Genomic DNA, 23,904 nt, shown 5'->3' with positions numbered 1-23,904 from the left:
GCCCAGTGCAAATTGAAAATGCAGGGCTCTTAAGAATTTCAAGGCAACAACAGCAGAGCCTTAAACCAGGCATTAGGCCCTTCTAAGCAGGCTGTGCACAGGTCAGACATCGAGGACACTGGCCCTGTCTCTACTCCTCTATAACCTCTACACTCAGAGCCCCCACCAGCAGCCAACTCTCCCTAGAGGTAACAGGAGATCACACCCAAACAAAAGCAAAGTTATTAAGCAAAACTGTCCAGCTCTGCTCAGTCTCTTCTCTCCCATCTAAAGAGTCCTCTTGGGCTTCATCTTTTGTAACCAAAAAGCTACAAGGACCATCTAAAACAAAGGGAACATCCTCTTCTGAGAAGAATCCTTCCCTCCTCTAGAATCCTCAGTTTGGCACCATTTCATTGTTTTAATAGTTATTTTTCTCCCATTTATGATTGGAAGTAAGTTGGGACGGCTCAGGCAGCCCAAAGGGAAGGGTAGGAATTTAGAGGTGGTCATGGTATTTTCCTGGCTTGGGAGCACTCAGAATCCTGGAAGGCTGACTCTGCAAGAAACTGCACAGATCTTTAGTTCAGGGTTTGTGGTAAAACTGTAGCCTTGGGATCATGTTTACAAACCAACTTTGACATGGAGAGGGCCACCTTGACCCCTCCCCAGGCAGCCCCTCTGCAGGGCCCACTGCATGCCTTGAGTCCTGTTTCCCATGTTCCTCCTGCCATCCCCACCCCTGCTGCCCTGCACTCAACACCCTGTTGTACTCTGCATCTTTGTTCACATCATCCCTTCTGCTCCAATTCCTTCTATACTCTAGCACACATGTTGAGTTTCTTTTTTTTTTTTTTTGTGAGGAAGATCAGCCCTGAGCTAACATCCATGCCAATCTTCCACTTTTTGCTGAGGAAGACTGGCCATGGGCTAATATCTGTGCCCATTTTCCTCCACTTTTATATGGGACACAACCACAGCATGGCCTGACAAGCGGTGCATCAGTTTGGATCCCGGGCCGCCAGCAGCGGAGCTCATGCACTTAACTGCCACAGCACGGGGCCAGCCCAATTGGGCTCCTGTTTTGTCCTTCAAAACCTCTGGGTAGCGCTTGTGGATTCCATGGTGAGACCCTCCCACTGCATTAGGGGCCCACCTCTGTTCTGGCCTCACCTTGTTGGAGTATAAGTTACCTCTGTGGGTTTCTGACCCTTTTCTTAGGCTGGAAGCTCCTCCAGTGAAGGGATCTGACTTATCCCCCTCTGGCTGTCTCACCCATGCCCAGCATGGTGCCACCACACGAACTCCATCAGGACATGCTGACAGCATTGGCACAAAGGGAGACAGAGATGGGCATCTCTTAGGCTTGGAAGAGGCCAGAGGGAATGGAGAAGGAAGGAGAGAGAACTGAGTTGTGTGGCAGCTGTTTGAAAAACAGGAAGTACAGAGATCTTTAGCAAAACCTTGACTGCTAACAAAAGAGAGAAAACCATGGACTAATTCCTCCATCAATGACTGCACCGACTAAATGCATTCTGGATTAAAGACACTGTCTCCAGAGAGGGGACTGTGGTGGGGCAGGAGCGAACGAGCAGTGCCGCCGAGGGATGTGGCAAATGAGGGTTTGCCTCTGATGGGCCAAGAAGGCCAGACTGGGATGGCAAGTGGGCAGGGCTCAGCTGAGACGCCAGACATTGAGCCAGGTTGGGTAGCCAGAGCTGGACTCTAGCCGGCGAGTTGGGATAATAAGCCGAAGTCCCAACTCTCCGTGGTCATCGTTGACAAGGGTCAACTGAGCAGGCCTTGGACGTCAGCCAAGCCAACCTGGATCCAAAGCAAATGCATCCTCAGAAGGAACCTTCAGGATAAGGGAAAGGCTGTCTCTGTGATCTCAGAGGGGCTGGGGTTCCTGTGGCCATCCTGACATTGGCTCCTAACAGGGGTGGGCCGTGGCCCAAGGCTTCTGCAGGGTCCCCAGGCTCACAGCTCTCCAGAGCATTGCCCACCCAGCACAATCCTTAAATCAGACTCCCAGACTGCCAGTGTTGCCTGTGCAGGGAGCAGAGCATCTGACCTGACTGCATCTGGTTTTTGCTCTGGTCCCTGGGGAGTAGATGTCCTGTAGATGCCTCTGAGAAGAGCGCCATCAGTTTTACATACAGACTACATTTACCCACACACCCACACCCACACGCATACCCTACAATCCTAAAGAGAAAAGGCTACCACGTGCAAATCCCAGAACTGGCAAAGAGAGCAGACTGGCATGGGGGTGATGACATCAGGGCAGTGAGGGTGCTGACTGGGCATCCACGTGTCTCTGAGCTCTCCATGAGCCTGTGTGTGAGTCCCTTAGCTCTTTAGAGTTCAGATCCAAGAACAGCCATTATTTCATGTGCCTAGGTTCTCAGAGAATGGAAAAAATAGAAAAGCCTGCATTGACACTGAATATTTCTCCATTAGATATTTTCAGCCGCTCTTCAAGCACAGGCTGGTGTAGTTTTAGCAACCCGGAAGTGGAGAGTGGCTAACTGTCCCATTTTGCTTTCAAAGTGCTCCATTCGGTCAATTGTCAGAGCCCATTCATCCTGTGCTTCAGCAAGTGGCCTTGAGGGGACAAAGCCACATGCCCTGGAAAGGGAGGGGAGCTGGCTCTGTGGCATGTTTGTGATTTCCTGAGCTACTATCTTTGGACGTGTGCCACACAGCTCAAGGGTGTCTCTGTGCCCACTAAGCACGTTCCACCCCTGCTCTTGTTGTACTGAGAGAGTGAGACCCCAGGGTGGGGGTTTGCCCTCAGGGCACAAACTGCTGGGAGAGGAGACAGCCCCGTGGCAGCTCACAGAAGAGGAAAGCACCAGGGGACTCCAACAGCCAAAGTGCTGGGTCATCATAGAGGGAGGGAGCAGAGAGCACACGTGGAGAATGGGACTAGGGAGGGGCATCTGATGTGGCAGAGAAAGACAGAGACCACTGCAGGGATATGAGGACAGGCTCCTACGCTGGGGCTGCCCTGACTCCCGGGGGCTTCACTCTTTCTCTCTGGGTCTGTTTTCCTGTCTACAAATGGGGTGCACGACAGAGTCCCTTTGGCTTCCCCTCTGTCGTTCAGCTCAAACACCAGACACATTGGGGTGGTTCCCAGGTCTCCAGGGTGGTAGGAGCTGAGGGTGATGAACAAGAACAGAGGAGGAACAGTTGGGAGGGGAGGGGGCTGCAGGAAGTCTCTCTGGTATCCTTACAGCTCATCCTGGGAGAGGAGACTCGGGCTGTGTTCTGGAGCTGGCTGGCTGGGGAGCATGGGCGGGGAAGAGGGTGCTGGGAGGGGAGCCACGGCAAATGTGGCTGCCAGGGGTGCTCAGAGGCCCATTACCCAACCTGGTGCTAAGCTGCCAGTGAGAAGGCATGATACCCAGGGCTCTTTAGGTGGTGACAGGGCATGTGCTTGGGAGAATCTGGGTGTTTTTGCTTTTCTAAGTTGTCCCCCCAAAAGGGGGTGGTCGAGAGGTAGTCTTTACTGAGCAACTTCTCTGTACCAGGCCCTCAAATTGTCCCATTATTACAGGAGTGACGTCATTTCACCTTCATATTTTACAGGAAAGACCTGAGGTTCAGAGATATTAGGCATCTTGCTGGAGGTCACACAGCTGAGCAGCAGGATAAGGTGGATTTGAGCCTGATCTGTGTGGGTCTCAAGCCCTAGCTCTTTTCACATCATCAGTGGCATTTCCTCTGAATTCTCCAGAGCCCTGAGTTCCTCTAAGATCCCTTGGGGTCACCGCAGCAGGTGGACACTGAGGGTGCCAGGAAGGCTGGCAGCGAGAGCAGCTCCCATCCTCTGCCAGCTTCTGGCGCATGTGATCCATGTTTAGAAAAGTCTATGTTTGGTTTAGTGCTCTGCTGTCACCATCTTGAAATTTTGTCATTTTTTAAGAAGGGGTCCTGCATATTTTCTCTGCACTGGGCCACAAGTGACATAGTCCATCCCGCTGATGGGGTTTTCACATAAGGTGTCACTTGAGAAAGGCTGCTCAAGTCCCACCGGTGGTGGCAGCCCCTGACCTCTCCCTAGTCCCCTCAGCTCTGCTGGACTTGTGGGCGAGGCCTTGGAGGGGCAGGAACTCCGTGGCCGGAGCTTACCCTGTGGTTCCTCTGTCAGTGAGGCCATCGTGTGTTTGCACCAGATCTTTACCAAGGCCTGAAGACCTGCATCTCCAGCTGGCCCTCTGGGATCTGGGTGAGCAGGCAGCCCTGGCAGAGGTCCCCAGCCCCACCTGCACCAAAATCCACCTGAGAAGTCCCTCTCCAGGGCCCACTCCTCCAGGCTGGCAGCACTTCCATCCTCCCGGGGTGTAAAACACACCTTAAAACACACAGAATCCCTCAGAGGGAGCAGAAGAGGAAAGACAAGTTGGCAAAAGCTGTTTTTCTAGGAGGAAGTGATATATTTTTAGTTCCTTATCTACTTTTCCCTTTTAAAAATTATATATATGAACCCATTTGAGAAAATTTGACAATCTAGAGAATCAGAAAATGTTCAAAGCTATATCAACCATAGTTCTCCTTCCCAAAGATAACCACTGTAAACACTTTGTTGTGTTTTCTTCAAATTTTTTTCTATGCACAGACCTTGGGATGTTCCCCCCGCTTTATTTACATAATATCACATATATGAATGTTGAATTTGAATCTTGATGTGTTTGTTTTTTTACTTAACATTATAGCACAAGTGTTTTCTCATGCTGAAAGTATGCTTTTTGATGGCTGTATGATCCTCCAGTACCTGTGAGCATGCCATCATCCATGCAGCCATCTCCCATCATTGGCTCTTAAAGTTGTTGCAAATTTTTGTTACTAGAAACACTCATCTCTGCAACTGAAATGTTCATATGAGAGAGCGTCTCCTTGGGACAGGTTTCCAAAAGTAGAATGACTGAAACAAAAGGTAGAAGCACGGTCAAGGCTCCCACTCCTTCCACCCTGCGTCACTGCTCTCTGAGCTGACTGCACCGCCCTGACGGCCCCGAGGGCTGCACAGTAGGACCACCTGCATCGCGCCTCTCCCACACTGAGTGTGACATTTTCTTGTTCACTTCCCTAAGTCAGAGAGCCCCGCTTTTCCCCCAAGGTCACAATGGGAAGCGGCCCTAGAAAGACGAGGTCTGCACTTCCTGTAGTTGCGTGGGTGATGGTGCCGTCCCATGGGTAGTGGAATGCCCTGTGTAAGCTCCCACTTAGAGTTTATTGCAAAGGAGGCATGTTTTTCTTTAATGGAGTTTATAAGCAGAGGTTTCAGTGGACCCATCCCTGCCAATCAAGTACTGAAGGGCAGGTTTGGGGAGATTGGCTGGGCTTTCGGGAGCTGGAAGGCAGGGTATTGTGTTTCCAAGAGGTTGGGACAGAGCAGGCCAGCAGCAGACCCAAGTTGCTGAGCCTGGGGAGGTGTGGAAGGACAGGGACAAATGGATAAAGGGACGGACAGCTGAAGGGATGTGACTCGGGAGGGCATGTCTTGTGGAGGGAAGCCCTGGAATGGGGGACTCAGGAGACCTGGTTCCAGGCCAGCTACTGACTCACCTTATGACCTCGGATGGGTCACTTCTGTCACTGGTGGGGCACTCTGGGAGGGAGGCCTCTTGGGGGAGCCAGGGCTGAGGGGGATGTGGAGCTGCAATTCAGTGACCACAGAGGCCTCAGCTGAACCCCCAAAACTCCGGAGCTGGGTAGCCCTTCAGACCCTTCAGGCGGTGAGGCACACCACAGCACCCACAACAGCCCTCTCCGACCTTCCAATACACAGGTGTCAGACAAGATGGGGCCCCATCTCTATAAAGATCTGTGACTCTGATGGTGTCCTGATGCCTGGGGCCAACTATCTGGCCCTGGATAGGTCAGTGGTGCCAGAGTCATCCTCAAAGGCAAGGGTGTCTCTGGGTGGGAGCTCTGAACTAGGTCTTGACCTCCGTGGGTGGGGCTGGGTGACCAAGGGCTTGTGGGGCATCCCACCGAGCAGACCTGTTGGCCATCCTGCTGCCCATGGTCAATTTCTATCAGGAGTTGGTCTCCAGCTACCAGTACAGCCTGCAGATCTTGGCCCACTGCAAGCAGAACAGCGACGTGACTTTGACAAGCTGCTGAAGCACTATGAGGCCAAACTGACTGCAAGGAGAGAGTTCTGGAGATCTTCCTCACTGACCCCATGTTCCAGCTGGCACCTAGCCCTGTCCTTGAGAGCGCATGGCTGGGGAGCCTTCTGGGGGTCCATGGCAGTGAGGGCCCCAGCTGGGAGCAAGCCACAGCTGGGGGCACCATGGAGCCATGGCCGGAAGAGCCCAGACCCTAACAGGCTCCAGCTCTGGGCTGCCTGGAGAATGGGGTTAGAGCCAGCCCTTGACCCAGCAGACCGCAGGGCTGTCCAGCTCCACAGAGCATGCAGTGTGGGAAGGTGAGGGGGAGCTCCTGGTACTGAGCCCACCTCCAGGCCCTTTCTCCTGCTGGCTTAGAGCATCAAGATCTGGGCTCTTGCCCCAAACAAGACCCTGGAAGATCCTCCACATTAGAGTCTGAGATCAGAAGTGCTGTGGGTGTCCGTCCTCATCCCTGCTCATGAGAGTGCTGGTTGCTGAGAGAACCATTCTCCGTCCACTTGGTCACTCTCTCTCCCTCTCTACATTGCTGTTTTCTCTCTGACTTACTTCATCACTGTCTCTCTCCTTGCCTCTGTCCCTGTCCCCCTGCCTCTCCCTGCCGCAGATTCCCAGGCACATTCTGACACTGCACGAGCTCCTGGCCCACTTTTCACGAGCACATAGAGCCAACAGACTGGACGATGCCAGGGCTAAACTGGGGGAGCTGTCTGGGTGAGCCCGGCTCCGGGGTGCCCCCATCAGTGGAAAGGCCAGGGCTAAGGATGCTCCCCAGCAGGAGTTTCCTGAGCCCCAGATGCTAAAATATCATGTTCAGGTTAGGATCCCAAGGGGTGGGTGTTGGGGCACCCCCAGCTTGCCCCACCTGGAAGCAGGGTCTCCGGAGCAATCTGAGGAGTACACAGCTCAAGCTCAGGGGGCAGTTGGTGGGATGGTGTGGGTGCTGTGCTGTCCCTGGCACAGATGGCGTTCGAGGAAGGGCCCTGGGCACTCACGTGGGCCCATCTGCCAGAACAGGGATCTGCCCAGGGACTCGCAGGCACTCTGTCAACTTCCCCTGTTCTCCAGTGTCAGTGTCTCACAACCTGTGGTATAGGAGCCCCAGAGGGGGTCCTGGCTGATGGGCCTTCATGTGCCCAAGGGTGCAGTCACAGCAGGCAGTGTCATGGATGGACAAACGCCTGACTTTTCCAGTGTCAGAGGCCCCAGCCCTCTGGTCAAGGCCCCTCCGCTGCCCCTCATTCAGTCTCCAAAGCCCAGGGGGATCCTTCCTCTGCCAGGGCAGAAGCAGAGGGACCAGGGAGGAGGCGCCTACAACAGCCCAGGCAGCAGTTGACGGTGGCCTGCACCAGGTGGTGGCAGTGGAGGTGAGGAGGAGGAGGTTCAGATTCGAGGTGTGTTTTGAAGATGGAACCAACAGGAGTTTCTGATGCATTAGATGTGGGGAGAGAGAAGATGGGAGGCAAGAGTGATTCGACAGTTTTTGGCTGAGCAAGCAGAAGGTTGGAGTTGCTGCTAACCAAGATGGAAAAACTGGCAGGATGGGCAGGTGTGGAGGGGAAATCTTTCTTGCTTCACTGGATCTTGACTGGGGGCATGTTGAGCTTGAGATGGACAACAGTGGTGGAGGGGACAAGACGGAGGAGGGCATTTGAGTCTGAAGTGTAATGGAGTGAGCCATTCAGGAGCCATCAGCTCAGAGATGGTATTTAAAGTCACAAGACTGGTGAGATCACCAAGGGAGTAGGTTTAGGCAGGAACGAGGTGCGTACCAAGAGCTGAGCCCTGGGGTCTGCACCTTATGGAGGCTAAGATATGATGAGCAGCCTTGTACTCAACGATGGGCTGCCAGAATCTGCAAAGGAGGGTCGGTCTGCAGCATGTAGGGTCCAGTACCCAGCCCTGCCAACCACTCAGTGCCCTAAATGGCTTCCCGAGTCCAGCAAAAGGCAGCCAGTAGGGCCACGTCTCCCAGCTGGGCAGAGGGAGGACTAGGCTGGACTAGGGCAGGGCACAGGCCGCGGAGTGGGGGTTCATTCAGGGAGCAGATGTAATCAGAGTGTGTTTGTAGACTAACATAAACCATTGTGGGGTGGAGACCCCAGTCCTCTCATGACCCAAGGAGCCAAATCCTGCACACTTCCCCAAGGAGAAGACTTGGGACTCCAACGAGGCTCCTCATCCCTGTGGGATGCCCTGTCCCGGTGCGTGCCAGAGCAAGGAAGGCACATGGGTGCCAAGGACTTTATCCTAAGATCCTGATCCCCTTTCCAGAAGCCTACTCATCTGATCACCTGATCACCTGATCACCTGCATCTGGCCTGAACACAGCCCTAGAGGCACAGAAGAGGGTTTTCCTATAGCCCTGACAGCAGCCCTTTCATCCTCCTCTCCCTTCCTTGGGGGACTGAGGAAAGCTCCCAGCCAGGCAGGAAGCCATCAGATAACAAACCCTCCCTGGCTGTGCTCAGAAACACTCCTCCCCTGGGACTGACTCTCTCCTACCTCTGGCCTTTGTCCCGCTTTTTCTCCTGAACCTCATCTCTTGGGCTCACTGTTACCCAGGTTGTCAATTCCAGCTGCCCCGGCAGACTGCGGCCCTGGGAACTCCTCTCCAGCTGCGTGGATAGTGTGGCTCTCAGCACAAACCCCAGCCGGGGCTGGCAGGAGTCCTGAGCAGCTGCAGCTGGCACTTGTCTAACAGTGAAACTAGTGTTGCTACCGTGGGATCGCCCCCTTGTTTGTAGCAAATACAGCCCTCCTCAGCAAAATCCCCACCATCGTCAAAAGAAATGGTTCTGCTTACCTTTGCTAACTTCCAAAAATGAATCCCTATCCAGGGAACTAGCATATCCTTGAATGGTGCCTCCCTGTGCCCCGACCCTTCCAGAAGAGGGCTAGGGACTGGGCTGCTGAGAAGAGCATTGCTGGGAGGGAGGGACTGAGGATTCTAAGGAAGAGACTCCGTCTCCATGCCACAGTCTGATAGCCAGAAAACAACGGGTAATAATAGTTGGATAATAACACCTTTGCAACGAGTGATACTAGCAACAGTGATCACGGCCCTTTACTCAAGCACCTGCCGTGTGTGCTGGGCCTGAGGTCAGCACGTGAAATGCATTCTTTTCCATCCTCACTCCGACATTCTACAGGTGAGCACACTGAGGGTCAGAGGGGCCCAGTAATTGGCTCATCGCTGAGTTCGTTAATCACCGATCCAGCTCGACCAGTGTATCTCTCTTTGCTGGGAGGGTTAAATTGGACAGTGTCTACTAGAGAACTTTGGAAGCCATGCATATTAAGCAGCCCTCTTGGTGATCTGGTCGTGGTTGTAGAATTTGAGGCATCAGCAGACAAATAAGACATTTGTGCTTTTCTTGGAGTAAGTGGGGTACTTTCTCCAGATGCTCATCCCCACAAAATTACTATCTTCCTAAGACTCCTGAAAACCCACCAAGGCTCTTAGCAAGTTGGCAACTCACAGACGTCTTTTCCCACCAATGTTATTTTTTTGTGTGTGAGGAAGATCAGCCCTGAGCTAACATCCACGCTAATCCTTTTTTTTTTTTTTTGGCTGAGGAAGACCGGCTCTGAGCTAACATCTATTGCCAATCCTCCTCCTTTTTTTCCCCAAAGCCCCAGTAGATAGTTGTGTGTCATAGTTGCACATCCTTCTAATTGCTGTATGTGGGACGTGGCCTCAGCATGGCCGGAGAAGCAGCGTGTCGGTGCGCGCCCGGGATCCGAACCCGGGCCGCCAGTAACGGAGCGTGCACACTTAACCGCTAAGCCACGGGGCCGGCCCCACCACCAATGCTATTTTTAAAAAGCAGTTAAATGGCGCCACCTCCTGGAGGAGGGGTGTTGCGGCAGTCATAACAGGACAAATAGGAGAGTTGTCCTTATTCTCACATTAAGGGACAAGGTGTGTCTTGCTCCCACCAAACATACTGGAGCCTACTGGAGTCAGACTTTCATTGAGCCAGCTGTATTGCCAGGTGCTCCAAAACTAAGCCATTCCAGGACCCGAACATTAAGGAAGCAGCTATATAACATGCATTGGGGGAGGGGTGGAGACAGTAAATGCAAAGGCCCTGAGGAAGGATGGGTGGGTGGAGTTCTATGGATGGAGATAAGGCCAGTAGTGGTGTGGGGGGCAGAGTAATGAAGAAAGGTTGTTTCCTATACTCCTGTCCTCCCAGTTTTGCCATCTCAGTTCCACGTGGTTCAAACTTTTAAATCAGACCTGCTTTCTAGCTGTTAATCTCCATTTCCATTTCCAACACCTGTCTCCTTGGGCTATGAGAAGGATGATGTGATACCATGCCCATAGAGTGCCCGGCAGAGCGGGCATTCAATATGCATGCTCTCTCCCCCTTTGTGAACACAGGATCCACCTGAGAATCCTAGGCTTTCTTCCTAGGTCTGGCCAGAGGCCTGGCATTACCTTCTCGCTGAGAGGTGGGGGCAGCCTGTCTCTGACATTTTCTCTCTCCACAGGATAATGCACAATGAAGTAAATGAAACAGAGAGCATCCAGGAAAACATAGCCATGGGGGGCATGATTGTCGAAGGCTGTGAGACCCTCCTGGACACCAGCCAGACTTTTGTGAGATGGGGCATGGCACCCTGCCTCCTCCCACCCTCATGGTAGGCCCCAGCAGTGGTGGCACTTGGGGACACCACAAGTTGGTTTGGCTACCATGTGCCAAAATCTGCCAGCGTGATTGCAGAGTATTCCAGGGCTGCTGGAGGAATGTGACAGCTGTATGTGGATGTCAGTATCTGCACACATGGATGCAGATATTACTGGTTTTCACAGTGCCCTTCTCTCCAGATGTACACATGATTCTTCCCAGATGCCCTTGATGTGTCTGTGGATGTCATAGTAAACACTGACATGTCCTTTTGGGGAGAGGAGTGGAGGATGGGGACAGATACTGATTGGCCTGGTGAATCACAAGCATGTTCAGCATCCGAGGGGAAGTCATGTGGGTCAGTCCCTCTGTCCCTTGCTCATCATCCTTGGCCCCTTGCGGGAGGCTGTGATCACAACGGTTCTCAGGGGTAGGAGGTTGCCTTCACCCTCAGCCTCCACTCTCCTTGGGAGCGGTGTTTGAGAGGCACAGCCCTGTGAGGGGGCAGCTAGAGGCTGTGACTGAGGGGACTGACTTCCAACTCGGAGACGTTAGAGCCGCAAGGAGTTTGAGGGTCAGCTCTTCAGATTCCACTTGCTGTGGGACCCTCAGCTTCTGCTTGCATGCCCCCGAGGTGACCTCCACCTCAGATGGGCCTCCTGAGTTCCTTCTATCCAGCCCTGGGACTCTCTGAGCAGATGAAAGGCTCGCCAGCACGTCCTGCGGCCTGCGCAGCTGCCTTTGGCCCCTGCTGCCCTTAGCAAGGGTATTGTCGACTTGGAGTTTTGCCCCGAGCCCCTCTGTGTGGCCCCCTGTGCCTTTTCCCTAGGCCCACCCTGTGATCTGCTGAGCCCAGAGCCAGCCTCCCTGTGTCCTAGCTCCCCCTGAGCTGCATTGGGCCCAAGCTGGAAGAGGCCCAAAGAATGACCTCTCCTGGGGTGGGCAGTGTCACCACAGTCCAGGAATCTGCTCCATTGCCCTGAGCCTAAGCATTTCCTCCCCTCCTGAGGGGCTGGGCTGGACATGAAGTCCAGACAAGGGGGCCCAGCAAGGTGCCAGGCAGTGATGGACGTGGGCAGGAGGCAGGGTGGTGGCCTAGAGCAGGTCTGGGGAGATAGAACGTCAGGGAGGGCTTCCCAAGGAGGCATCACTGGAGTCGAGTCTTGAAGGGTAAGGTGAGCTCACAGGGTGGATGGGGTGAAGGAAGGCCCTTCCAGGCCAAGGAGCAGCACTCAGGAGCCACAGGTAACTTGCCCTGGAACTAGAGTGGGAGCAGAGAGGGGAGGCGATGGTAAGGAAGGAGAAGTGATCCCAGTGGTATAGCTGCCATTAATGGCTCATTTGTTGAATGATTCAAGTCCTACGTGATAGGAGTTCAGACAAGACTAATCCAGTCTGTTTCTATCTCTTCTGTGTTTCTCCCAGTACAAACAGTAAGTACAGGAATCTACATATATAAATAATATATGTATATTTTTTGAATAATACAAATCACTAGACTGAATAATATATTGAGTTAAATAATATAAATATATATTTAATGAATATATAATGAATATGTATAAGTATGTTTATATATATTTGAATTAAATAATATAAATATATATATGATTTAAAGGAATATTCAGACATAATAACAGTAATTTACAGAATTGATAAAAGACTCCTACTCTAGATTCAGGCAGCTGAATACATCTCAAGCACAACTAAAAAAAAAAAAAAAAATCTAGAGCCAGATCCATCCAGGGAAACCAAAGAACACTAAATACAAAAGAAGATATTCAAAGCTCCACAGAGGAACAGAACACTTACAGAGACTTACATTTAGACCTATGATACATTTCTTAACAATGGAAGGCAAAAGAGAGTTGGAATAAATCTTCCAGGTACAGAGAGAAAAGAACTTTCAGTGTATATCCAATCAAACCATACCTCAAGAACTAGGGTGACAAAGATATTTTTATGCAAACATTTACTAAGGGTATTACCACCAACAAATGCTCATTAAGGATCTTCTAAAGAATATACTTTAAGGGGGCCAGCCCCCTGGTGTAGTGGTTTAAGTTCAGCACACTCCGTTTCCAAGGCCTGGGTTCGTGGGTTTGGATCCCAAGAGTGGATCTACAACACTCATCAGCCATGCCATGGTGGTGACCCACATACAAAATAGAGGAAGACTGGCACAGATGTCAGCCCAGGGCTAATCTTCCTCAAGGAAAAAAACTTAAAAAGTGAAAAAGAATATACTTTAAGAAGAAAGAAACTGATAGAAGAACTGCTAAGAGGTAAAAATGGATCGTGAGGATAAAAAAGGGTAACATCTGAATAAATCATTGAAAGCATGACTTTACCAAACAATAATAATATTGACAATGTATAACAGATGGAGTTAAAAACTAATGACAAGGGAACTTCTGTTTTAGAGGAGACTAGGACAGGAAAGCACACTTGCTGCAAAACTGGACACAGGCAGATAAATTATAAATATATTTTTAGAGCATCAGACAACTTCAGAATCAACCAACTAAAATTCCAGAAAGAAGAAAAAGTCTTTTATGTGAGCAAGGATTTTTATCTTTCTTTCCCTGGAGGCGTTTTCTGATTCTAGCTGGTTGCCGAGGATCTGGCTTGCTCAGTCAGAGCCTCGGCTAGGGAAAAGAGAAACTAGCCAAACTTGTAGTGATTCTGCAGGACTGGTGTGGCAGAGGAAACCTGAGGGCTTGCAAACACACAACTGCTCTTTCTCACAGCACATGTGCTAAGTTTTGGTTCCGCACAGGAATCTGAGGAACTAGGCCAAAAGCTTCCACAAAACAAAGTGAAACGTCCAGAAGTGGTGGAAGTGGCCTAAGTCCAACATACTGCTAGTCTGACCTTCAGGGAATGTGCCATATTGTGAAGCGATGTAAGGTAGGAGGCTGGAGAGCTGCGCTGAGATATCTGAAGGGAGTAGCTGAATTTTCTGTGGGCTCCCAAACCTGAAGAGATAGAGATCTACCAGACTTAGAACCAGACCCCTGTGCGGGGGAGAGGAGCACAGCAAACAGGAACGGGGAAAGCAGAAGGGCTGGGTTTACTAAAAGTGAGACCCAGCCCCAACTCTGATCAACGTCTGATTGGACTCAGGTGATCCAACCTCACTCTGTTTCTCATCGAAGGAAAATAAGGTCATGTGGAGCCTCTCGAGTTATGTTACACAGACCTTCCAAAGACACTGGTGAGAGGATGGAGAAGGCAAGCCACAGACTGGGAGAAGACCTTTGCAAATCACATATCTGACAGGACAATAAATAACTCTCAAAACTCGGCAATAAGAAAATCCAAGTTTAAAATGGGCACAGATTTGGACACTTCACTAAAGAAGATAAACAGATGGCAAATAAGCACATGAAAAGATGCTCAATGTCATTAATCGTGAGAAAAATGCACATAAAAACCACATTGACATACCGCTACGTACCTATTGGAATGACTAGAATTAAAGAGGATGACCATAAGAAGTGTTAATGAGGATGGAAAGTAACTGGAACACTCCTACATTGCTGGTGGGAACACAAAGTGGTTGGAAAACAGTCCATTATTTATTTATTTATTTATTTATATTTTTGTGAGGAAGATCAACCCTGAGCTAACATCCATGCCAATCCTCCTACTTTTTTTCTTCCCCAAAGCCCCAGTAGATAGTTGTATGTCATAGTTGCACATCTTTATAGTTGCTGTATGTGGGACGTGGCCTCAGCATGGCCAGAGAAGCGGTGCATCGGTGCAGGCCTGGGATCCGAACCCGGCTCGCCAGTAGCAGAGCGGACGCACTTAACCGCTAAGCCATGGGGCCGGCACCTGGACAACAGTTTTAAAGTGGAGTTTGTTATGCTGCTGTAACAAACTAGCACAAATTTCATGGCTTAAAACTACTCAGAAGGTGTGTTTTGTTGATGTCTGTGTGTGTTTAGAGAATTCAAGTCACTGTGGGCTCTGAGTGGTCTGTATGTGTGTCTGAGTTTGTGTGTATGTTCTGAGTATCAGTGTGCATTATCAGGTGTAGTTTACAGTCTGAATGCTGATGGTCATTTGCAAATAGTGTGTGTGTGGGTTTGTTGTCAGCATTTCCATGTGTTCAGATGATGTCTGTCATTGTAGGAATGTGTGGAATAAATATGTTGTTACAGACTAGCATGGGCACCAACACTGTTTGCCTGTTACTAGTTCAACACTCAACATCCCTGAAGAAACATTGAGTCCAGACATTCACAGGCCCCATCAGGCCCACAGAGATCCTACTCAGCTGTTTTCTTCCCATCACAGAAATATGAACAGGTAGCCAAGGACCACTTGATATTTGAAGAATTCCTCTAGCATGAAAAATGGAGCAAGAAACACATACACTGAAGTGAGGGACTAAAGGAGCAGCAAGGAAATCCAGAGATCATAGTGAAACTTCAATTGCATATCTAGTAACATCTTCAAAACAATTAGACATGGGCCGGTCCCATGGCCTAGTGGTTAAGTTCAGAGAACTCCACTTCAGCAGCCCACGCTCCGTTCCTGGGAGTAGACCTACACCACTCATCAGTGGCCAGGCTGTAGTGGCAACTCACATGCAAAATAGAGGAAGACTGGCACATATGTTAGCTCAGGGTGAATCCTCAGCAAAGAAAAAAAGAAAAGATAAAACATCCATTAAGTGTATATGTATGTATTGATGTTACCGCACAATATTGGGGTTCTCTTTCCCAATGCACATTAAAAAAGCCAATTATTCTGGCATCAACTTTTGGGAAAAGAATTGTAGCTTTATTTTGTGAGATTTATCTACAAGGAGACAGGGCTCATGTGTCTGTCTCAGATCTGTCTCCCCGATGCAAGGCTTGGGGCACAATTTATGGGATGAAGGGCAGGGTGGTCTGACATGTGGAGGTAGATGATTGGAAGTAAGGAGAAATGAGGTAATTGATGATCTTCACAAGCAAAGTCAAGCTTTGTGGCTCTTCATCTGATGTGTGTTCAGAAATTGGCAGTGTTATGATGATCTGAGGATGGAGCTTTTAGCTCCTTGATATAAAAAATGGCATTTATTGAGCATTTGCGCAGGCCTAGTTGATGGGTTGGTGGTCTCAACTGGCCTTAACTGGACTAGGGGTCTCAGTTCCTGAAAGAAAACTCTTAACTACTCTGTTGATAAGAAGGAGTCAGTTGAACTGGTCCTGGAGGGCCCATGGTTATGTTGGTATATGCATATATATGCATATGCATGAGATTATCTGTATGTGTGTTAAATATAGAGTATACACAAAGCCAGACTCTAGTTAAAGTGGTCAGGACAGATTTTAATCAGTAATATACCACTGCAATAGGGAAGAGGGAACAGGATGAACTGAACTCAATTTGATTTGTACAGAAGTGACTGGCCATTTGAAAGGGAGAATGAGGGAGCAGGCAGAGGGGTGAGCAGGGGCTCAGTCGAGTCAGGGAGGGGAAAGTTACAGTGTTGGTCAGTGCAGTGTGATCTGGCCAGTTGTGTCTGCTGGTTGGAAATGATCAAAGTTTCACTTCTCTCCTCTCACAGAGTCTGGGACAGACACCCTGTCCTCAGCTCAAGGAATGGCTCTCAGGACCTTGAGAAATGCACTCCTGGGTTATTGGAGACACATATAGAACTGAAAAGGACAAAGGAAATATTCACAGTTGTAAGCACTTTTGGGTAAATGCTCTAAGAAAAGGATGTCAGGGGCCAATGATCGAGTGTTGGCCAGAACAAACAGTCAATTCTTTTGGCTGCCTTGAGCTTTCTCTGGCAGGCACTTTAAGGGGGCAGGGGTCATCCTAAGGATGTGGATTTGAGCTGTTAGAAACTATGTCAGCGTTTAAGTCTTATAACGTGTGTGGGGGGGTGAAATGATTTGTGCTGAGAGGTCATAGTTATAATTGGCCAAGATTGAGACCTAGTCAAGAAGAGGGCTCAATGGAGCCTGGCTTGAGTTTGGTCAAGTACAGGATCATATATAGAAATAAGATATGTACATTTTTTGAATAATATAAATCATTATATTGAACAATATGTTGAATTAAATAATATATATTTAACGAATATATATTGAATGTGTATAAATAAGTATGTGTATATATATTTGAATTAAATCATATAAATATATAGAAGAGAGTGACATCAGCATCATGGCAGAGTGAGCTTCCCCTATTGAACTCTCCTCCTCTAAGACACAAGAAAAAGGACATTCATATTCCAACAGAAGCTATTCACAAATAATATAAATATATATATGATTTAAAGGAATATTCAGACATAATAACAGAAGATTCCAGGGCCAGCCCCATGGCTTAGCGGTCAGGTGCACGCGCTCTGCTGCTGATGGGCCAGGTTTGGATCCTGGGCACGCACCAATGCACCCCTTCTCTGGCCATGCTGAGGCAGCGTCCCACATACAGCAACTAGAAGGATGTGCAACTATGAAATACAACTATCTACTGGGGCTTTGGGGGAAACAAAAAAAGGAGGAGGATTGGCAATAGATGTTAGCTCAGAGTCAGTCTTCCTCAGCAAAAAGAGGAAGATTAGCATGGATGTTAGCTCAGGGCTGATTTTCCTCACACACACACAAAAAGAAATTTCCAGAATTGATAAAAGACTTCTATTCTAGATTCAGGCAGCTGAACACATCTCAAGCACAATTAAAACAAAAAAATCTAGAGTCAGATCCATCCAGGGAAACCAAAGAACACCAAATACAAAAGAAGATATTCAAAGCCCCACAGAGGGACAGAACACTTACAGAGACTTACATTTAGACCTATGATACATTTCTTAACAATGGAAGGCAAGAGAGAGTTGGATTAAATCTTCAAGGTACAGAGAGAAAATAACTTTCAGTGTATACCCAATCAAACCATATCTCAAGAACTGGGGTGAATTAAAGATATTTTTATGCAAACATTTACTAAGAGTATTACCACCAACAAATGCTCATTAAGGAACTTCTAATGAATGTACTTTAAGGGGGCCAGCCACCCAGTGTAGAGGTTTAAGTTCAGCACGCTCTGCTTCCAAGGCCTGGGTTCATGGGTTCAGAGCCTAGGCGTGGACCTACACCACACATCAGCCATGCCACGGTGGTGACACACATCAAAATAGAGGAAGATTGGCACAGATGTTAGCACAGAGCTAATATTACTCAAGGAAAAAAAATAAAAAGTAAAATGAATGTACTTTAACAAAAAATTGATAGAAGAAATGCTAAGATGTAAAAATGGATCATCAGGATAAAAAAGGGTAAACATCTGAATAAATCATTGAAAGCATGACTTTACCAAACAATAATAATATTGACAATGTATAACTGATGGAGTTAAAAACTAATGACAAGGGAACTTCTGTTTTAGAGTAGACTAAGACAGGAAAGCACACTTGCTGCAAAACTGGACACAGCCAGATAAATTATAGATATATTTTTAGAGCATCAGAGAGCTTCAGAACCAACCAACTAAAATTCCAGAAAGAAGAAAAACACTTTTATGTGAGCAAGGATTTTTATCTTTCTTTCTCCTGCAGGCGTTTTCTGATTCAGGGTGCTTGCCGAGGATCTGGCTTGCTCAGCCCGAGTCTCGGCTAGGGAAAAGAGAAACTAGCCAAACTTGTAGTGATTCTGCAGGACTGGTGTGGCAGAGGAAACCTGAGGGCTTTCAGACACACAAACTGCTCTTCCTCACAGCACCTGTGCTAAGTTTTGGTACAACACAGGAATCTGGGGAACTAGGCCAAAAGCTTCCACGAAGCAAAGTGAAACCTCCAGCAGTGGTGGAAGTGGCCGAAGCCAAACATACTATTAGTCTGACCTTCAGGGAATGTGCCATATTGTGAAGCGATGTAAGGTAGGAGGTTGGAGAACTGCGCTGAGATGTCTGAAGGGCATAGCTGAATTTTCTGTGGGCTCCCAAACCAGAGGAGACAGAGATCTACCAGACTTAGAACCAGAGGGAGAGGAGCACAGCAAACAGGAACAGGGGAAAGCGGAAGGGCTGGGTTTACTAAAAGTGAGACCCGGCCCCAACTCTGATCAACGTCTGATTGGACTCAGGTGCTCCAACCTCACTCTGTTTCCCAAGGAAGGAAGACAAGTTCATGTGGAGCCTCTCGAGTTACATTACACAGACCTTCCAAAGACACTGGTGAGAGGATGGAGAAGGCAAGCCACAGACTGGAAGAAGACTTTTGCCAATCACATATCTGACAGGACTATAAAGAACTCTCAAAACTCAGCAATAAGAAAATCCAAGTTTAAAATGGGCACAGATTTGGAGACTTCACTAAAGACGATACACAGATGGCAAATAAGCACATGAAAAGATGCTCAATGTCATTAATCATGAGAAAAATGCACATAAAAACCACATTGACATACTGCTACGTACCTATTAGAATGACTAGAATTAAAGAGGTTGACCATACCAAGTGTTAATGAGGATGGAAAGTAACTGGAACACTCCTACATTGCTGGTGGGAACACAAAGTGGTTCAGCCTCTTTGGAAAACAGTTTTAAAGTGGAGTTTGTTATGCTGCTGTAACCAATTAGCACAAATTTCATGGCTTAAAAACAACTCAGATTTATTGTTTTACAGTTCTGTAGGTTAACAGTCTGACACGGGTCTCCTTGGACTATAATCAAGGTGTTGGCAGAGCTGGGTTCTTTTTGGGGGACTCTAAAGGTTAATCCATTTCCTAGCCTTTTCAAGCTTCTAGAGACAACCACATTCCTTAGGCTGTGGCCCCCCTCCTCCACCCTCAAAACCAGAAACTCTGCATCTCTCTGGCCCTGCTTCCCTTGTTGCATCTTTTTCTACTCTGCTGCTTCTCTTTCCCTTTTAAGGGCCTTTGTGATGCACTGGGCCCACCTAGATAATCCAGGATAATCGCCCTATTTTGAAGTCAGTTGATTAGCAACCTTAATTCCATCTGCAAATTTAATTCACCTTTGGCAAGTAAACTAATATATTCCTATGTTCCAGGGATTAAGACACATTTGTGGGCCATGACTTTGCTACACAAACAGTTTTTAAAATAAAGTTAAACATACACATACCATGTGACCCAGCAATTCCACTTTTAAGTGCTTACCCAAGAGAAGAAGACTTATGTTCACACAAAAACTTGTTTGCAAAGATTTATAGCAGCTTTATTCATAGTCAAAAAAGACAAAACTGAAAATAACTCAAATGTCCTTCAACTGGTGGATGGATAAACTGTGGTACATTCATACAATGGATACTACATTCAGCAATAAAACAGAAGGAAGTGCTGATACAGGCAACAACATGGATGAACACTAAAATGAATGTATTGTGCTAAATGAAAGAATCCAGACTCAAAAGGCCAAATGCTGTAGAATTCCATTTATATGATATTCTAGAAAGGACAAACCATAGGGAAAGACAGCAGATCGTTAGTCTCCAGGGGTTAAGGGTGGGGGAAGAGTTGACTACAAAAGAGCAGCTGAAGGGAGTTCTGGGTGCTGGAACTGTTCTGTATATTGAATGTGGTAGTGGCACAGCTCTCTGCATTTGTCAAAACAGTTGTAACAAGAGGAAAACAAATACATCATTGCTCACCCATCAGATTGGCAAACCTTTAAAAATCTGACAATGCCAATCTGACAATTCCCAGGGCAAGGATGACCCATACACTGTTGGTGGGAATGGAAATTGTTAAAACTTCAGAGGATGATTTGGCTGCAGCTCGTCAAGTTGCAGATGCACATCAGCCTTTGGCCCAGCAATCCACTCACAGGCAGGTGTCCATTCTAGGGAATCCATGTGTGCTCGAGGAGACACACATAAGGATAGTCATTAGACATGGTAGGAGAATGAATTAATTGTAGTTAGTAGTTATTTTAAAAAGAAAGGAAAAAATGCATATGGGAAAGAATCAACCCTGCTGGCTACATATATGATCTGAGAAGGCAACTTATTAGTTTGTCTCCTTAATAGTATGTATACAGCACAGAGAGCACTGTACTAAGAATCTGGAGACAAGCATCCGAGCATTTACTTCCAACTCTGTCACTAAGTAGCAGTCAGACTATGGATGACTTAACTCAAGAAACCTCACTTTCCATTTCCTGGAAAATGAAGAGTTTAGGCTCTACAACCACTAAAATTATTTCCATCTCCACGATTCTATGATTCAATAAGCCAACTATCAAAAATTATATTCCAAAGTACCTATGTTGAGAAACTGTTCTTCCCAGATACCCTGAAATCAGAAACTATCAGAGAAATAGGACTTCTTAATATGTTGATACATAAAATGGTCCAAATTTCTTGGTATGTCTATGACCAGCTTTTTAATCAAGATCGTAACTCAGAAAGAGCATATAAGCAGCTAAACCCACCATATTGACTCAGGTCACCCTCAGGTAAAACTAATATATCTTCTCCTATTTTAACATTCCAAAACAAGTTCCCCATACTAATGAGTCCATCTTGTCAAGTTCAGGTCTGTCTAGCCAAAAGTCATTCATGTATATGATAAGATTTACTTGATTTTTTAACAAAGATAAAATGATGAATGGCTTTTTGTACTTTGCCTGTTTCATCTATAAAGCTCTTACATTACAATTTAATAGCTTCAGCCTGCTACAATAATTTAAAGAGCCTTTTGAAACTTGTAATATGCCACGTCCAACATGATCTAGTAAAAAAACCAGTAGTTCAGAATCCAAAAAGCTTAGTTAAAAATTTCAGTACCACCAATACTTACACTTCAAAGACACCAATAACAAGTCATTTGTTCCTACTGCAGAATTTAATAGGTTATTAACTTCTGTAATCATCCAAAAGCATAATTAGGATGTTATCATTAAAATGTATTTTTTTAATCAGAAATATTAAAACTAATGATTAAACTATTAAATTAAATAATTAACTAAATATTAAAACTAATGGCAACTAACGATCTGTTGTCTTTCTTTATGGTTTATCTTTTCTAGAATATCATATAAATGAAATCCTACCGTATTTGGCCTTTTGACCTTTCACCATGTCAGTCAAATCAAAATTTCAAAATTCTTGTTCTATGGGCTTTCCAAATCTAAATTCTTACGATTCTAAATGAGTACGGAGACAAAACACACACTACATACTACTTCTAAAAACCTCCTCCTTATCCGATTTTAATTTTAGCACCAACTGCCAAGAAAAACCTTTCCACTGAAACCTAAATTCCATACACATTATGTCAATCATCAATTGATCAGTCATCAATCTATCTTAACCAAAGGTGAGTTATTATTAGGAAGTTACATAATTTTCACCAAGGATTGTTTAAAGCTCCTTTCATTAAATGCAGTTTACAACAATTCACAGGCTTCAAAGTTCGCCTTGCAAATATAGAGTCAATTATCAGAAACCATTAATGGGATTAGGCTTTTCTATAAAGGTGGTCCCAAGGAAGTAGGAACGCTTATTTGTTTAAAGAACGCAATGAGGAGCCCAATAGCCTGAGCGGAGTCAGGCAGAGGAGCGCTGACCACTGGCTGTCTTCTGAAGGAAAGTGTTCACCCCGGGATGTCGCGACCTGGCCTAGACAGGGTCCTGGGGGAGCGCGAACTCAAGGGCGCACACAGAGGGCAGGCGACTCCCTGCCGCCCCCTGCACCTCTGCTGGGTGGGCAGGAGGCCCTGCCGAGGTGGGGCCCCGCCAAGGCAAAGGGACCCGCCGGCCAGGCGACGCTCCTCTGCTCCTCCAAGGGACAGAGGTTTGGCTCCCCCGCCTGAGGCAGCCCGCCAGCAGCCCCGTCCCCATCCGCCGCCCCCGACACCGCGCTCCCGCCATCAGCGGCGGAGATCTCCTCGCGGAGCCCGCCGCCCACCGCCCACCGCCCACCGCCTACCTCGGCGCCGCCTCCTGCCCAGCGCTCCTCCACACTGCAGAAAGGAGAGCTCCACAGCGCTGAAAATCCTGGAGGAAGGATCCAGAAACTGCCAATCCCCACACACAAACCAGCGCAGCCGCCACCTCCGCACCAGGGACCCTGCCTCCCGTGCACGCGTCACGCAGCTCTCCAGCTCGCCGGCCCCTCTGCCGCTCTGAGCGCCGGTTCTGCGCATGCGCGGGCCTCTGAGGCTACAATGGGAACGGCTGGGGGGGGCACGGCCTGGGCATGGGCGCGTGGTGACCGAGGTGTCCATGAGACGAGAGCAGGAGCTGGCTGGCGCTTTGCAGCCCTTGACTCTGCTCTCCCTGGATGACCGTCAGCTCCTGGAGAAGATCTGCCTTCCCTTGAGGCGGCTCCTCCTGTCCTGAGAAGTGCGTCACATGATCTAACATTTGTTTAAAAAAGAATGATGACATTCTTAACACCTGAAGTGTGTCGTGTCCCCAGAAGAATTCTCTGCTTCCCCAGAAGACTAGACAGCGAGCAGCTGGGACCGAGTTCTGACCCAGGAAGGAAAGACGCTGAGTGCGAAGCCGTCTCCCTCCACCAACTCCTCACCCTGATCTGTGGCCTTGATGGGGTGACAGCGCTGGGGACTTGTGCAGGTGACAGTGCTCAAGTGTTTGCCCACGGTATTACATTTCTTATGGTTTAGTGGTTAAAAGAGGAGGCAAGCTGTCAGTTTTTTAGACAATTTCACTTGCAGAAATGTCTTTGGACAAAGAAGTTTGTTTTCTTCTGATTTTTATAATCAATAACAATAATTAAAATACTTATTTTCTTAATCTCATTGGCATGCTAAAACAAACAAGTCACTTGGTTTTCACCAAATTGTCCACATTTTCATTAAAACTTTGGAAGTATTGCTGTTTGAGGTAAAGAAAGCATCTGGGAAGAACAATTACCCTTAGTTGATATCTTCCCAGATAAATGTACAAACACATAGCTATGAGCCGTTTTGACGGGCCTGGCAAATCCAGTTTGAGTTCTAGAATGGATCATCCAAAGTAAGGTTAAATTAGTAATTTTCTGAGGAGTTTGCAAGTAAATGATCATGTTGACTTCATCAAATAGGTCTGGTGATTTAAATGAAGTTTGAGTTTAATGATAAAAGTTTTCAAGAGACTGAGAAATATTAAGTACACGTACTTAAAAACGTGTAAATTAAAGTAAAGCCTGGCATTATCCTCTTTAAAA

The 23,904-nt window shown here is 47.7% G+C and overlaps 2 long non-coding RNA genes across 2 annotated transcripts; both read right to left on the bottom strand.

Annotated features, from left to right (window-relative positions):
* Positions 1-1,637: 1,637 nt before the first annotated feature.
* Positions 1,638-22,763, bottom strand: LOC147911286 (uncharacterized). Its single transcript, XR_015551333.1, has 3 exons — positions 22,663-22,763; positions 10,573-12,023; positions 1,638-4,912 (listed from the first exon to the last, which is right to left on the bottom strand). It is a non-coding gene; the product is annotated as an uncharacterized LOC147911286 (long non-coding RNA).
* On the bottom strand, positions 19,924-22,653 carry LOC147911287 (uncharacterized). Its single transcript, XR_015551344.1, has 2 exons — positions 21,532-22,653; positions 19,924-20,590 (listed from the first exon to the last, which is right to left on the bottom strand). It is a non-coding gene; the product is annotated as an uncharacterized LOC147911287 (long non-coding RNA).
* Positions 22,764-23,904: the final 1,141 nt, after the last annotated feature.

Source organism: Ceratotherium simum, unplaced genomic scaffold (assembly GCF_057802395.1).
Source record: "Ceratotherium simum simum isolate JZ-2026a unplaced genomic scaffold, ASM5780239v1 HiC_scaffold_44, whole genome shotgun sequence".
NCBI classification, from domain to species: domain Eukaryota; kingdom Metazoa; phylum Chordata; class Mammalia; order Perissodactyla; family Rhinocerotidae; genus Ceratotherium; species Ceratotherium simum.
The sequence above is the reverse complement of the archived record's forward strand: the minus strand, read 5'-3'. Positions and strand labels throughout refer to the sequence as shown.